Consider the following 17,411-nt stretch of genomic DNA (forward strand, 5'->3'; position numbering starts at 1 on the left):
TATCCTGGCCCTCTGCCTTGTGCATGCATGCACCCTTGCCCGGCTCTCCATGCACCTGACACGCACGGACCCATGCCTTGTTTCCCCGCTTCCCTCATGGCCTGCATAAGCCACCCCCCCAGCGATCCGCACACCTGTGCCCTGACCCCTGCACCCGACCCCCAATGCCTTAAACCTGTGCACACATGCACCTGCACCCCAGCCCCTACCTTTGCGCACACATGAACATGCAGCCTGCCCTCCTACTTCAGTGCTCCTGCACCCTGCCCCCAGTTCAGGAATGCACCGTGCCCTCCTGTGCCCTGACCCTCACGCCCCATGCCCATGACCCCCACATTCCATGCACTCAACTGTGCCCTGCCTATGCACATACCCCATGCACCTCCACCACACCCTCCCACCCCTCACATACTGAGCCCCCCATGTACTGAGCCCCCCATACCATGAACACTCACACAGCTCCCTAATCTGCCTCCTGCCTTGACCTGCCTCTGTGTCCCCCATGCTGCACCCTGCCCCTGCCTCAAAGAGGCCAGCCCAAGGTGCACTCCACTTCCACAGCCTGTGGCCACCTCCCCACAACCCCATGCCATACATTCCCACACTCCAGGGCACCAGCGTAGCACCCCTCCTCCACACCTAGCCTTGCACCATACCATGCCACTGCACTACTGCACCCCACACCCGGCGTCCTGCCCCACACCTGTCCTGAAAATACAAAGCCTTAAATTACTGAAGGAAATCAACTTCCCAAGTAACCCTATCAAGATAATTAAATGTCTCGAAGGCAACAAGAAATCACAAAGCATACGACGATGCAGACAGATATAGTCCAGTTTAATGACCAAATTAAAACACTGGAGGAGACAGACTTTGGAACAGTTAATCAAAGATGTTCATACAACTCTACTAAATAAATTCAATAGGTTGACTAATGACATAAAAGAGATCAAGAAGACACTAGAAAAGCATAAAGAATCTGAAAGAATAAATAGAAAAATAGCAAATATCACAGAGAAGAATAATACTGTAGACCAAATGTGATATATACTAGAGACACACAACAGCAGATTTGAAGAGGCAGAAGAAAGAGTAAGTGAGCTAGAGGACAGGAGAATAGACTTTGAATGTACAAAAGAAAAATGACAAAAAAAAAAAAGGAAAAATTTGAATTGGATCTCAGGGAAATGATGGACAATACGAAGCACACACATATAACAATGATCAGTGTCCCAGAAGAAAAGGGCTAGGAAAATTAGTTAAGGAGATAAATGGGGAAAAACTTCCCAACCCTTATAAAAATGATTATATAAATATGCAAATCAAAGAATTCCAATGAATTCCAAATAGAATAAACTCAATGTGCTGGTTTGAATCTGTGGTGGACCCCAGAAAAGCCATGTCCTTTAATCCTCATTCAATATTGCTAGGTGGGAGCACTTTGATTGTTCCTATGGAGATGCAACCCACCCAATTGTGGGTGATAAGTTTTGATTAGATGATTTCCATGGAGGTGTGTCTCCACCCACTGAAGGTAGAGTTGCTTACTGGACTCCTTTAAAAGAGGAAACATTTTGAAGAGAGTCCCTTTGGTAGAGCCACGAGAAAGCCAACAGATGCTACCATATTTGCCATGCGCCCTTCCAGCTGAGAGAGAAATACTGAACATCATCAGCCTTCTTGAACCAAGGTATCTTTTCCTGGATGGCTTATATTGGACATTTCTATAGACTTGTTTCATTTGGGACATTTTCTCAGCCTTAGAACTGTAAACTTGTAACTTATTAAATTCCCCATTTTAAAAGCCATTCTGTTTCTGATATATTGCATTCTGGCAGCTAGCAAACTAGAACACTCAAATAGGCCTACTCCAAGACACAAGCAAATCAGTCTGTCAAATGTTAATGAGAAACAGAAAATCCTGCAAGTGGCAAAAGAAAAGCTATCTACTATATACAAAGGAAACCACAGACTGAAATTATTCAAAGCGCTTTCTCTAATCAGAATCGAAGGAACTCATAAGACTGAGTTCGGACTATTCAGCAGGCACCATGGAGGTGAGAAGGCAGTGGTATGATATATTTACAACTCTGAAAGAGAAAGGCTTCCAGCCATGAATTCTATACCCAGCCAACTGTTCTTCAAAAGTGAGGGAGGGAGAGACAAACAAATGCTGAGAGAATTTGTCAACAAGAGACCAGCCTACAAGAAATACTAAAGGGAATTCTGTTGGCAGAAATAAAAAGGCAGAAGAGAGAGGTGTGGAGGAGGGCACAGAATTGAAGAGTACCAGTAAAGGTAGCTTAAATGATAAAAAGGGAAAGAAGGGAAAGAATATATAGATCTGACAAATAAAATCCAAAGGATAAGATGGTAGATTCAGAAATGCCTTTACAGTAATAACTTATGCTGCTTACAAGAGACTCATCTTAGACCCAAGGATACAAATAGATGGAAAGTGAAGGGATCAAAAATGATATTCCATGCAAGCTGTCACCAAAACAAAGCAGGAGTAGCTATGCTAATGTCAGACAAAATAAACTTTAAATGTAAAGAAGTCATACAAGACAAGGAAGGACACTATATATATTAATAAAAGGGACAATGCACCAAGAAGAAATAACAATCATAAATATTTATGATCCTAATCAAGGAACTCCAAAGTACATGAGGCAAACATTGGCAAAACTGAAGGGAGTGATAGATGTTTCAACAATAATAGTGGTAGACTTCAATACACCACTCTCCTCTATTTATCGAACAACCAGAGAGAGGATCAACAAGGAAATAGAGAATTTAAACAATTTGATATATGAATTAGGCCTAACAGACAAATAGAGATCATTACACCCTAAAACACCGGGATATACATTCTTCTCTAGTGTTCATGGAACATTCTGTGGGATAGATTATACGCTGGGGCACAAACAGATCTTTATAAATTTAAAAAGATTGAAATTATTCAAGGCACTTTCTTGAATAATAGAATCAGAATAGAATGGAACTGGAAATCAATAACCACCAAAGAACCAGAACTTTCACAAATATATGGAGGTTAAATAATGCACTCTTAAACAAAGTGTCAAAGAAGAAACTGCTATAGAAATCAGTAACTGTCTGGAGACAAATAAAAATAAGAATATGACATATCAGAACTTATGGGATGCAATAAAGGCAGTGCTGAGAGAGAAATTTATTGCCCTAAATGCTTATATTAAAAAAGAAGAAAGCAAAAATTGAGGACTTAATTGCTTACCTGGGGGAACTAGAGAAGGAATAGAAAACTAACCCTAAAGCAAATAGGAGAAGAGAAATAACAAAGATTAAAGCAGAATTAAATGAATTGGAGCACAATAGGACAATAGAAAGAACCAATAAAACCAAAAGTTGGTTCTTTAAAAAAATCAGTAAAACTGCTGGAACCCTAGCTAGGCTGACAAAGAAAAAAAGAGAAAGGATGCAAATAAACAAAATCAGAAATGAGAGGGACCTTTACCACAGACCTTGAAGAAATAAAAAAAAAATCATAAGGGGATACATATGCCAACAAACTAGACAACTTAGATGAAATGGACAAATTCCTAGAAATGCATTAACAAGTTGCACTGACTGGAGAAGAAATAGAAGAGCTCAACAAACCTATAATAAGTAAAGAGATGCAATCAGCCATCAAAAATCTTCCTACAAATAAAAGTCCAGGCCAGATGGCTTCACAGGGGAATTTTATCAGACATTCCAAAAAGAACCAACACCAATCCTGCTCAAACTATTTCAAAAAATTGAGGAAAAAGTTACACTATCTGACTCATTTTATGACGCTAATATCATTCTAATACCAAAACCAGGTGAAGATGCCATAAGATAGGAAAACTACAAGACAATCTCCCTAATGAATATAGATGCAAAAATTCTCAACAAATTACTAGCAGATTGAATCCAATGACACATTAAAGGAATTTGTATAGCATGACGAACTAGAGTTTATTCCAGGAATGCAAGGGTGATTCAACACAACGAAATCAATCAATTTAATACAGTACATAAACAAATTGAGAGGGAAAATCCATGATCATTTCGATTGGTGCTGAAAAAGCATTCGACAAAACTCAATATCCTTTTCTGAAAAACACTTCAAAAGGTAGGAATCAAAAGAAACTTCCTCAATATGATTACAAGCATATATGAAAAACCCATAGCCAGCTTTGTACTCAATGGTGAGAGACTGAAGACCTTCTCTCTAAGGTCAGGAAGGAGACAGGGATAGCCATTGTCACCACTATTATCCAACATTGTACTAGAAGTTCTAGCTGGAGCACTTTGACAGGAAAAAGAAATAAAAGACATGCAACTGGAAAGGAAGAAGTAAAGCTCTCATTATTTGCAGATTATGTGATAATCTATGACAAAATTTCTTGAGCTAATAAATTCAGCAGTGTAGCGAGATATAAGATTAATGTGCAGAAATCAGTTATGTTTCCAGACACAAGCAATGACCTAACTGAGGAGACAATCAAGAAAAAATTCCATTCAAAATAGCAAATAAAAGAATCAAGTATCTAGGAATGAATTTAACTAGGAATGTGAGAGATCTATACACAGAAAACTGAACAACATTGCTCAAAGAAATCAAAGAAGATCTGAGTAGATGGGAAGACATTCCCTACTCATGGATAGGCAGGTTAAAGGTAGTTAAGATGCCAATTCTACCCAAACTGATCTACAGTTTCAATGCAGTACCAATCAGAATTCCAACAACCTACTTTGAAAACCTGGCAAAACTAGTTACCAAATTCATTTGGAAGGGAAAGAGACCGCAAATAGCTAAAATAATCCTAAATGAAGTGGGAGGTTTTACACTTCCTGATCTTAAAGCTTATTATAAAGCCACAGTGGTCAAAACAGCATGTTACTGGCAGGAAGATAGAAGTATTGACCAATGAAATTTAATTGAGAGTGTGGATATACACTACCAAATCTATGGTCAACTGATCTTTGACAAGGCCCACAAATCCTCTGAACTGGGACAAAATCTTCTTTTCAATAAATGGGCATGGGAGAACTGGATATCAGTAGCCAAAAGAATGAAAGAGGGCCCTTACCTTATACCCACTACAAAAATTAATTCAAAGTTGATCAAAAACCTAAATATAAGAACAATAGCATAAAACTCCTAGAAGAAAATATAGGGAAACATCTTCAAGACCTAGTAATAGGAGGTAGTTTCCTAAACTTTACACTCAAAACACAAGCAATGAAAGAAAACATAGATAACTGATAATGCCTCAAAATCAAATGCTTCTGTGTCTCAAAAGACTTTGTCAGATAGGTGATGAGGCAGTCAACTCAATAGGAGAAAATATTTGGAAATCATTTATGGGATGAAGGTTTGATATCCTGTATACATAAATAAATCATACAACTCAACAACAAAAGAAGAAAAAAACAATTGTAAAATGGGCTAAAGATATGCATAGACATTTGTCTAAAGAGCAAATACAGATGGCTAAAAGGTACATGAAGAGTACTAATTTTCACTAGCTATAAGGGAAATGCAGAAAAGGACTACAATGAGATACCACCTCACACCTATTAGAATGGCTGGTATTTAACAAATGGTAACTAGAAATGGTGGAGAGAATGTGGAGAAATCAGGATACTTATGCACTGCAGGTGGGACTGTATATGGTAGAATCCCTATGGAAGACAGTTTGGCAGTTCTTTAGAAAACTAAATATTGAGTTGCCTTGTGACCTGGCAATACCACTACTCAGGAAATACCCAGAAGAGCTGAAAGTAGTGACAAAAATGGACATTTGCACACTGTTGCTTATTTCAGCATTATCACAATAGTCAAAAGTTGGAAACAATCCAAGTATCCATCAACAGAAGAGTAGATAAATATGATGGAATATTATGCAGTAATAAGACAAAATGATTACCTGAAGCATATGACAATATGGATGAACCTTGAGGACGTAATGCTGAGTGAGATAAGCCAGACACAATAGAATAGATGCTATATGATTTCTTTTATGACCTTGGTAAAGGTAAATCGTGAGGCTTATAATATAGAATATAGGGGACCTAGAGATAAATGGAAGCTAGAGATATGGGTGAACAGTTATCTAATGAGGTTGAATTTAAATGTAGGGGAGTAGATAGAAGTGAAGACAATTCATTAGTGGGTCTATAAGTAATATTGCCATACTGAAGATATATCCAACCAATTAACACTACAAATATAAATAAGTTCTTGTATGAATGACTTCAAAGGTATGAATCTTGTACAAATAGTTTATAATAATGGGGTATATGGAAAAAACTACTACTGCATTCAATGGGCTATGTTTAGCAGGAAGACATCAATAGTAACACAGCAATACCAGGGGTAAATTATTGTTGGGGGGGGGGAATACAGGGACAAGCTTTAAGGGGAGATATGGATTTTCTATTTGATGAGGGTGTCTTTATCGGTTATTTCTCTATTGGGAGTAATGAAAGTTGTCTAAAATTGAGAATGTTGATGATTATACCACTAAGTGAGAACAATGTGGGACATGGACTGTTGACTTTGGACATTATCCATGATGCCCAATAGATGGAGGGGCCTGAAATACACAGTGATTGAGAAAAGTAGAATGGCAAACTGGAGTATATATAAGATTGAATATTGGGCTGCTACAGAAAGGAATGAAGTCATGAGGCATGAACCTGGGGGACATTATGTGATGCAAACTAAGCCAGAAACGAAAGAGCAAATATTGTACGGTCTCATTTAGAAAATACTTATAAGAAAATTGGGGCCTAGATTCTAAGCATTTATAGCAGTCACATTTAGTTCAGAATTGTAATTTTTATTTCTAGATTTTGAGAGGCTGTGCAATATCTGTATAATCTGGCATTTCCCTGGAACTTTGGGTACCTGTTTGACACCTAAGACTCAGAGTAGGAGCTCTGCAGTTCTGCAGGTCAGTATTGCCACACACACCGACTGTTAAAGCAATTGAAAAAGAGATCAGGCTTCAATTAGAGATAAGAACAAAGCTGATTGGGTTGAGACCGAGGTAAATCAGAATACAGGGGTAAGAGGGCACTTTCTGTATTTTAGAACTTCACCTACTCTATGAGACCAAAGGAAGAGAAGAGTTTATTTTGCCCAAAACCTTAATTTTTTGTAGCACATAATCTAACTCAATCTGTCTGGATAGATCATTTAAATAACACAAACACATGGAGCCCAGAATGTTAATCAGGGCTTGTAATTCTGTATAGTTTAATGTAATGCCCAGATACATCCCAGAATACGTTGAGCAGATAATTAAAAAGTAGTGTCAAAGTCCCTTGAAGGATGGAAAAAAAAAAAAACACAGAACTATTTTACTTTACTATATCGGGGAAACCCCTGATACTGTGTCAAATCTTAGGGACTCCCAAGTCAATAGGCCAAGCCCTTGATCCTGAGGATTGTTCTTGTGAAGTTTATTTATGTAGTAGAGCAGCTAAGCCTATCCATATTTATGCGTAAAAGTTACTTCCAGAGGATCTCTTTTGTTGATATGGCTTTTCTTTCTCTAAGCTGAACCCTGCTAATGAAATCATTACCTTCCCCCCTTCATGGGACATGACATCCATGGGTAAAAGTCTCCCTGGCAATGTGGGATATGACTTCCAGGGATGAGCCTGACCCTGACACTGTGGGGTTGACAATGCCCTCCTCATCAAAAGGGGGAAAAGAATTATAGCAAATAAATTATCAGAGTCTGTGAGAGTTCAAATGGAGCTGAGAGGCCACTCTGGAGGCTACTCTTATGCAAACTTCAGCTAGATATTGCTATTTATCATGGTTTGCCAAACCCCAACCAAAACTGTTCTTGCCAACCCTCAAGAACATCTAGAGCTTTATCTGAGAGTCTACAAACGTTCCATGCACTAAGATTACTTTCCAGAAACCTACAACCTTCACATGTTAACTAATCCCATCCCCCTATCCCATATTATCGACAGCCCTTTCCAGCATAAAAAAGTTACAATGGGCATAGCCCAAATACTACTAAAGATTAGGAGGAAGATCAAAGGAGAAGGTGGACTTATAACAGGAAAAACAGGATTTAACAAATGAGTATGAATCATAATACTGATATATCTTTTAGACTTCAGTATCTTGGAGCAACTAGAAGGAAAAACTTAAAACTGTGGAACTGTAATTATACCAAACTCTGAAATCTGTTCTATAACTAATTGTTGCAGTGTGCTTTGAAATTTATTGCTTTCTTTTTTGTAAATATGTTATTTTTCACAGTTAAAAAATGTTTAAAAAATTTGCACTTATAAAAACAAACTAGGTGATAGGAAGTTTGAAAAAAGTAGTTATTTCTTGGGGAAGGATTGGCTAGTGACTAGAACAGGGCATGAAGGGACTTTCTGGAATGCTGCAAATGTTTTATATATTACTCTGGATGCACATTACATGGGTATAGACGCGTAAAAATCATTGAGCTGTACACTTAAGATGTGCACATTTTCCTGGATGTAAACTATACCAAAATTAAACAAACAATGAATACATACAGAGTGGGAAATACGTGGCTGAGTTAGCAACGGTTCTTGTTGATAAGCTCAATAAAGCAAATTTGATAGTAAACTACATTTAAAAAGTCCCCATTGTCTAACAGTTTAAGTAACATGGTAACTTGGGCAAGTTTATTTAATGTCTCTGGATTTTGGTTTTTCTTCTATTAGGAAAAAAATAAAAAATTCCATTAGGAAAAAAAATACCAGATTCAACACAGAATCTGGTATACCAAATGTTCCTGGCCTGGCAGTGTGGAAGAATGAAGATATTCCAATTGCAGAAGTAGACGTAGTGCTATTCTGCTGTTCAGTGAGCTCTGTAACACGGAAGTTAATGTGGCTGCCAAAGCCAACCTACCCTTTCTGTCTTTTCCTGCCTTCTCAGTTATAACCAGCATTGCAGGAGTGCTGAAAAGGCCCAAGTTTAGGTGCAGCCTGGAACTTCTCTCCCTCCTCCGGTAGCCTTGCTTGCCCAGTACTCCATTCTCTGTCCCCTCTGCACTGAAAGTTTTTGTTTGGTGAATGAGTTTGATCGATCTCTGTCTCTGTCTCTGTCTCCATTTCTCTCTCTCTCTCTCTCTCTCACACACACACACACACACACACACACACACACACATACACACATACAGAATGAGGGAGCCTGAAGGCATAAAGGAACCCAACTCACACCCACACCCAACACCTAAAATACGTGGCCAGGAATCCATGTCTAACTTCTCAGGAAGACAAAGGACAGAAGTCCTGCTTGAGCAGCTGTGAAGACCTATAAAGAAATATTACCTCCCTCCCAGCCCAGCCACCACCCCAAGCCACAGAGTTGTTTTTGAGCATCTCCTCCCCTTATTGCCTTGGGCCTCCAAAAGGGGGAAGAGTGAAGTTTGAGGTTTGGACCTAGTCACAGGAAAATTTGGGTAATTTTCCATCCTGCTTAATTTATTTAATCCTTTCCTCCTAACACAGGGAGGCAGAGAAGCAAGTGGCTCTTGTTTGCTGATAGGAAAATTGAGGCTCTGAGTTAGAAGTGTCCTAATTTAAGGCTCTCAGAGAGAGGTCACATTCACCCTCCCTGATTTAGATTTGGTATTAACACAGGAAACTAGTTAACCTCGAGCTGAGTGAATAGACCTTGGCCAAGGCATTCTTATATCAAGAACAGGGGTTAGTGGAAGCACAAATATCAGCCCAATAAAATCACAGATTCTTAAACCAGAGGGAATTTAGAGATCAGAGACTCTACTTTTTGGGTGAGGAAAGCTCAACTGAGAGAGTGAAATACCTTACTTAGAGGCAAAAGCCAATCAATGACGAAACTAGGAAAAGAATACACATACCTGAGTTGACCAGGTGGAACTGACCACACTATATTTCATCCCACGAGAGCAGGGTTTTAACCTTGGCACTATTGACGCTTGAACCTCTGTTCTTTTAATTCAACGTTTAGATAAAGATATTTTTTGACTTGCTTATTAATTGTATCTCTTTCTCATGCTTAGTCTTTATGTTCCTAAAGGGCAGAATCTTACTTTTATCTTTTCAATGTCTTGCACAGTATCGAACATGTAAGAGATATGCAATAAAGGGTTTGAATAAATGAATAAATGAGAAAAACAAATGAGTGAGCAAACTCACTGGGAGACCCTGGAATATACACTGTCATTTGCTGGATGTCTAGTATTAAAGTAAGTATCAGCCTGGTACAGTCTAGCAGAAGGGGCAGGGAATGACCTGCAGGTCTTCTGCCCGAGGGACTGTGGGTGCCTTCTGTTAATCTGCTTTCTCATCCAGTTTTATAGCCCCACGGAAGGCATCTTCTCCTTGAACTCTTTTCCTGGCTCTCCAGTCTTAATTATATGCTTCTTTTCATTCTTACAAAGCACTAGAAATAGATACTAAACCGAAGAACATTTTTTGTCTTGCTGAGGATGCAGCCAGCATTCTGGAATGTTAAACCTTGAGAGTCTCACAATTAGAAGGAAAAAGGCCCCCAAATACTTCCATTGGCAGCCCCAAGAGCTATGGGAGAGTATTTGCCATGGAGTCATAAAATTGAGAAAAGTCACAAGTAAAATATGAAAAGAAAAATCTCTGTCACAATATCCTATCTTAGTGTTTTTCTTAATCCCAGATATCTTCACCAGCGTTGACTTCAGGCAGGTGACTAAACTCTTCTGTGTCTGTTTTCCAAACAATAAAATACATGACAGGGGAGAGTTTTCTTTCTTAAAAAAAAAAACAAACAGTACCTTGTCTGTGCTATCATCTTGAGAAGAATCTATATGCAAAGTTGCAACATATAAACTCCAGTGAATCTTGAAGTGGTGGGTTTATTTTTCAGGCAGAATAAAAATAGAGGAGACTCAGTGTTCTAGTTTACTAGCTGCCAGAATGTAATATACCAGAAACAGAATGGCTTTTAAAAGGGGAATTTAATAAGTTACTAGTTTACAGTTCTAAGGCTGAGAAAATGTCTAATTAAAACAAGCCTATAGAAATGTCCAATCTAAGGCATTCAGGGAAAGATACCTTGGTTCAAGAAGGCTGAAGAAATTCAGGGTTTCTCTCTCAAGTGGAAGGACACATGGCAAACACAGTCACAGCTTCTCTTTCAACTGGAGAGGCACATGGAGAACATAGTCAGGGTTCTTCTCTCATCTGGAAGGGTACATGGCGAGCATGGCATCATCTGCTAGCTTCTTCTCCTGGCTTCCTATTTCATGAAGTACCCTGGGAGGCATTTTTTTTCTTCATATTCAAAGGTTGCTGGCTGGTGGACTCTGCTTCTCGTGGCTATGTCATTCTGCTCTGCTCTCTCTGAATCTCCTATTCTCCAAAATGTTCCCTCTTTTATAGGACTCCAGAAATTTATTAAGACCCACCTAAGTGGGTGGAGACATGTCGTCACCTAATCCAGTTTAACAACCATTCTTGATTAAATCACATCTCCAGGGAAATGATCTGATTACAGTTTTAAACACACAGTATTGAATAGGGATTATTTTGCCTTTATGAAATGGGATTTAGATTAAAACATGGCTTTTCTAAGGGACATACATCCTTTCAAACCAGCACACTCAGTGAGAGAAAAGACAAATATTTCTAGATAGATATTACAGGAAAATTAATTTTAAAGAAAAAGATTGATAGATCTTTTCATGGATTTTACTAGTCAACCAATTCAAATGGACAGATTGATTTGAATGTGAATGGTGAAAGAGAACATGGTTAAAACAGAAATAAGGACAGGAAAGGGACTAGAGACACGGCAATAAGAGGGAGGAATGCTTATGTTAGGAGAAGGATTGGGGTAGATTGGTTTAAATTTTGTTAAAAGTGAGTATTACCAAACTGATGAGGGGACTTCACCATAGAGCTCTCACATATGGCCCTCATTGCATTACAATTTGGGTGATTTACTTTTTAGCCTAAATTGATGTATGTGCTTATTTATCAAGGATTTTGACTGTAGCTTAGTAGCAATTGACTGGTTGCCTTGGGGGAAGGAGGAGATAAACCAGTGGGAAAGTCAGAAGGCTTGGATCCCAACCCAAACAGAATGCATATTCTGGATGGGAGAGAGAGAGGCTAAGAAAGCACAGAAGCAACAGATTGTTCAGGAAGAGTCAGGAAGCACTTTGTTCCTGAGACAACCAGAGAGAGGAGGAGCCCCAGCAGGAGGCAGGTCACTGGATGTCCCGGGGCTGAGCAAGTCTGAGCAGCAACACAACGATGGAGACTCGGAACTTTCTGGTGAGCCGGGTCTAAACCTTACAATTTCCAGATGAGGCTCAGAGAAATTGACATTTTCCATAAACTTCCCTGTATGCAAGTGGGAGGCCTCTTTCATAAATTTCACTATCTCCTGTGGAAAAAATGGCCCCTGCTTATTCTGAGCGCATACAACTTATTTATGAGATTTTCAGGTGTTTGGTGTGACCTTGGGTAACTGGGTCTGAAGTAGTCAGACACGAATCTTCTCTAAATGAGATTTCTCTCTGAAGCTGTTCAAAGCTGCATATTTTGCCTACATGTTTCTGGTGTGTACCAGAAATTCTTGTCTGCAGCAAAGGAATTCTGCTGCCCTTCAAGCGACCAGCCCAGGACTGGGTGGTGGTCAGAGCTGGCTGCAGGGGAGAGTACAGGAGACTGGGTGAAAGATGATCTGATCGGTTGTCAAATTTAGCAAATAAAACTGCAGGACGCCCTGCAGAATTTGAAGTTCAGATAAACAACAAATGATCATTTTAAGCATATCATATATATTGCATCAGATATACATATATACCAAGAAAAATATTCACGATTTATCTGAAATTCACATTTAACTGGGCATCTTGTATTTCATCTGGCAACCCTACCTGGAGTCTCTCAACGGCTGAGAGTCTGGATGGTGGGTAATGTAGTGAAGCAAGGACATCCTGCTACCCCAATGTTAGATGGAAAACGGCTGCCCCAGTCTTCTTCTCCCATATTTTCTCTGGAAGGGGCCCTGCCTGGGGTTTCTAGAAGAGATAGGAAATTCTAATTCCTTTGAGAAGGCCGGACAGCAAAGGAAGGAGAAGCTTTCTCCAGTTTCCTTTTGTCTTGCACAAGCAAGAGGCACAGCACACTCTTTAAGGATTTGAGGACAGAAGGAAACGTGGGTAGATAAAGCCAGTATATACTGGAGCATGTGTCTTGGGGAGATAATGGCTCTGAACCTGCTAAAATAAATGGTCTGTTTTGTTCTTGAATAATAATCAGTTGGCAGCTTTGTTCTCTCTTCCTGGCAGCTGGATGAGGAGATTTGGATTTCAGAGGAGCAGCAGTGACTTAGAGCTGACCAAACTGAGCAGAGGGAGAGGGGAAATTCGCCAAGCCAGGCTGCCTGGTGAAATGGTCTCCTTGCAACAAAGGTGCTGCCATTAAATCTTAAGGTTAACAACCTTTCCTTAAAAAAATGCAAAATATCCCTGAGAAACACAACCTACTAAGGTAATCTTTCTTAGGATGAATTAGGTTTTTAGAGTCTTTCCGACCCCACTTTTGGCTAAGAGAAGGGTCTTAGGGTTATTGGATCCTAGGACATATAAGTTCTTGTGGGGATTGAGTGAGAAAGAGATTGATCACACAGAGAGAGAATATGAAGAAAGCCTGGAAATGAAAGGTCTAGACAGCTCAGGAGAACCAGGGAAGTGATGAGGGAAGGAACTGAGAGGAGAGAAGAAGCAATAGAGCCAGCAGATGGGATAAAGCTACTACTTACTTGTCACCTTCTCTGTTAGGGATCCCGTAAGCTGATGTGTCCCCAACCACTCTGGACAAATTGAGGTTGGACATTGCTGAGGTCAGGGCCTCTGAATTCACGTCCTGATCTTCTGCATGTGTTGGAAGCGGTCACTTCTGCTCAGTTCTCTTGCTTCTTCCACCCACAGTGCCAGAAGGACAAATGAGAGCCCACAGAGCAAATGCTCTGCAAACCTATCTCTGGTAGGGATTGCATTAGGCTGCAAGCAAGAGAAAACCCCACACACAATCGCTTAAACCTTTAAGGGTTTTATTTTTCTCGTGTGATAGCAAATCCAGAGGATGCAGTCCAGCTGACTCAGCCCTCAAGCATGGGAAACGGACAAGATCTACCTTCCTACAGTAGAAGAGGGCATGGGCTAAGTGCCTGGAATCAGTGTTAAATAAGCTGCATGCCTCATGGGAAAATCACCAGAAAATATTCAATAGTCTTGGCATCTGGGCCTGTGGAATAGTCCACCTTTCCAATAGTGTGGTTTCTAGCACCATTCATCTTGATGAGTGGTTGAATATTTCAGTTTCTCTACAGATATTTGACCTTATTTGTACTCACTTGTGGTTTTCCCTCTATTTGGGCAGGTACCGAGAACACTGAGGGCACCAGTTGGGTACACAGACGTCATTAGGTTCTCTAGGCACATGAATGACCTTATTCCTAAACCCACCACTTAAAACCTACTTTATAGGACAGCTGTGCTCAGAACTCTTGTTCCTCCTACACCAAGAAGTCCTCTGACATGGTTAGTTCAGTTTCATTTAATTCCTGAAGACCAAAGCCTGAGAAAAGATAAAGTGTGTGGCCTGAAAGTCAGAAAACAGCCTTCCTGGAGCAATGCATACAATTTCCCATTGAGAATAAATCACGTTTTCCTCTTCTCCTTAGAAGGCCTATAAGTTCCAGAGATTTCCCTCTACTCAGTCTTGGCTAGCTGACTGAATATTTCCAACTTAGATAACAGCAGAATTTAGAGTGTGATGAACCCAGTTGCAAAATTCTCTCCTTGGGACAGATTGTGGCATTAATTAGGGTGTGGGGTTCCGAGGCCATAGGCCATATCCCAACTCCAGCCAGCTGTCCTAGAACTGTGTTCTCTGATTTTGAAGGGAAAAGAGTGTGCAGCTTATGCCTTTCATGAGACAAAAACCACCTGATGCAGTGACAATAAGAGCTTTGGAATCAGGAGGCCTGTGGGCAAAGTTCTGTTTTATGCTTTTATGTAGTTGAATGATCCTGTGCAAATATTTAATTGTTCAGAGTTTGCTTCCTCTGCTATAAAATAGGGGTAAGAATCCTGGATTGCTTCTCGCATTGGGAGGTCATGGATATGAATGCATATTTCAAATGCTGAGCCATTTAAGAACTGTCAAGAAAGTATAGTTTACTGATTATGATCACAGCTGTGGGTGAGGAATGTCGATTTCATAATCAAGGGCAGCCTGTTCAGCAACTCCACCTCTATTGTCCCTGGCTAAGATTGTGGTTTCTAATGCTGTACTTTAAATATAGTAGCTGTTTGTAAAGGTAAAACTGGTGTATATTAGTCTAAATGAACAAATGGGGAAAGCTCCTCTCATCTCTACTTCAGCTCACCCTGGGATTTGGGATAGTCCAGCCATGCTGTCCAACGGCTTATCCATTGTGGGTCATCATGGATCACTAAATGTACGCATGAGCACATGATGAGTTCTTGGCAAATAGGGCCAAAACCTATTAAACAAGCTCCTTCTGCCTGAAAGAACAGGAGACCCGCCTGCTGGCGGATATCATTGCTTGGCTCTAGCACTGACCTTTCCCAGGAACTCATCTTTGCTACAATAGAGTATTTCTGTTCTCTGGTTTAAAAACAAATGCTAACATAAAAAGTTATCAACTACCTTCAAAATAATCAAATGAAGGCATTTATCCAGATAATCCAGGGAAAAAATCCTTATTAGAGTCAGGTCTCCTGTGCATTGACATGGGGGGATATAAATGGGCGGAAAAAACAATGGCTAATGTTTATTGAGTAGCTACGATACACCAGGCATGCCGTTAGTATTGGTACATCTTATTGCATACAATTCTCACAAGTGCTATCATTACATCTTCTCGGTTGAGGATCTGAAGTTCAGGGAGATTAAGGAATGTGCCCATTTAGCTAGGAAGTTGCAAGGCCAGACTTAAATCCAGAAATGTGTGATCCCAAAACCCAGGCTCTTAACCACCATGCAATAATTTATGCCTTGCCTGCTTTTTCTCCCCAACTTGTAATTTTCAATCAGTCTAACAGAAAATATACCCCTTTTGCCCTCTAATAATGATACCTCCTTCCTTCTCTTGTGTTAACTTCTATAGGGAGGCTTGGCCACCCTGGGAGGGAAATCTGGATGTGGTTTGGGGCTCTGGCACAGGCAGGCTGTGAGGCTATTAGTGGTGTGGGCATCGTGGTGGTGAAGGTGCACCTGGCACTCGTTGGGGGACAGAGCTCAAGGGGTGAAGGACAGGCTGTCCTGTCACCCTGGGACACTCCCTGAAGCTGGCAGGGTTCTTGCCTTACTTTGCCAGCACTGTCCCTCTACCCCCAACCCCACAGGAAATCCAGAAGCTGAGCTGAAATCTTTTCGTCTTTGAAATGGGCATGATGATCGGATACCAAGGGACAAAAGGATGGTGAAATGTATGTTTTTTTCCCAGTGGTTTCAAAAACTTCAGAATCAACCCATGTTTCTTTACTCTGTAAACACTCTTTGCCTGACTGCTCCTGTTCGTCTTTGTTAAATCAACTCAGGAGCCACTACCTCCAGGAAGTTTTCCCTGAAGACCAGGCTGGTTTAGGCTGCCGTACCTCTTTGCTTCCAGCCACCTGTGCCTAAGTTACTCTGTTAGAGCATATGTAGTTTACTTGTCAGTCTCCACATTAGGCTTGATGCCCCTTGAGGGTAGACCTGTGTCTGTACATTACCTGGCACTTAGCAGATCCTCCAGATTTGTTTGTTGGGGGTCTGAACTGTTAAACTGAATTGGAGAAAAGATCGACATCCATTCCAAAAGTTTTTTTTTTTTTTTAATTTCTGACTCTTCCTTTTATATAGAGCTATTTCTCTGAAATTTTTAGACCTCTTTGGAAGTTTCCTTGCCTCATTCGTGTCTCTGTATCACAATTTAGTGTTCCAGGGAATTCCGGGGGAAAAAATAATCATTTTAGTTTTATAAATCCTAATGTCCACTGTTGTGGTAGAGGATCCCAGCTGTGACAAGGAGATTATTTACTTGAAACTAATAAACAAAGCTAATTAGTGCAGTAGATTTGAGCAGGAACAGAGTGTACCAGAGAAGGCTGCTGGCAAATGTCCCCAGCCCTCAAGCTTGATAATTTAGCCAAGTAGCCCACTGAAAGTGTCAGTGCCTGTTGGTCTTTGAATCGCTAGTTCAATAGCAAACAGATTTTTAAGATTGTGGTTTGGGACTCGGTTGCCTGAGAGGAGGCAAACATGAATTTCTGCGGCTTGTTTTTTTTTTTTCACTGGCTCCAACTTTTGTAAAATAAATAACAAAACAATTAAAGTGTGACTCT

General features: G+C 40.2%; 1 long non-coding RNA gene across 1 annotated transcript in view; it reads left to right on the forward strand.

Moving 5' to 3' along the window:
- Positions 1-12,130: 12,130 nt before the first annotated feature.
- LOC143668299 (uncharacterized) overlaps positions 12,131-17,411 on the forward strand; it is a 170,968-nt gene continuing 165,687 nt past the window's right edge. The window contains exon 1 of the long non-coding RNA XR_013168378.1: positions 12,131-12,321. This is a non-coding gene — a long non-coding RNA (uncharacterized LOC143668299). The remainder of the gene's footprint in view (positions 12,322-17,411) is intronic.

The sequence above is a fragment of the Tamandua tetradactyla genome, chromosome 1 (genome assembly GCF_023851605.1).
Source record: "Tamandua tetradactyla isolate mTamTet1 chromosome 1, mTamTet1.pri, whole genome shotgun sequence".
Classification (NCBI taxonomy): Eukaryota; Metazoa; Chordata; class Mammalia; order Pilosa; family Myrmecophagidae; genus Tamandua; species Tamandua tetradactyla.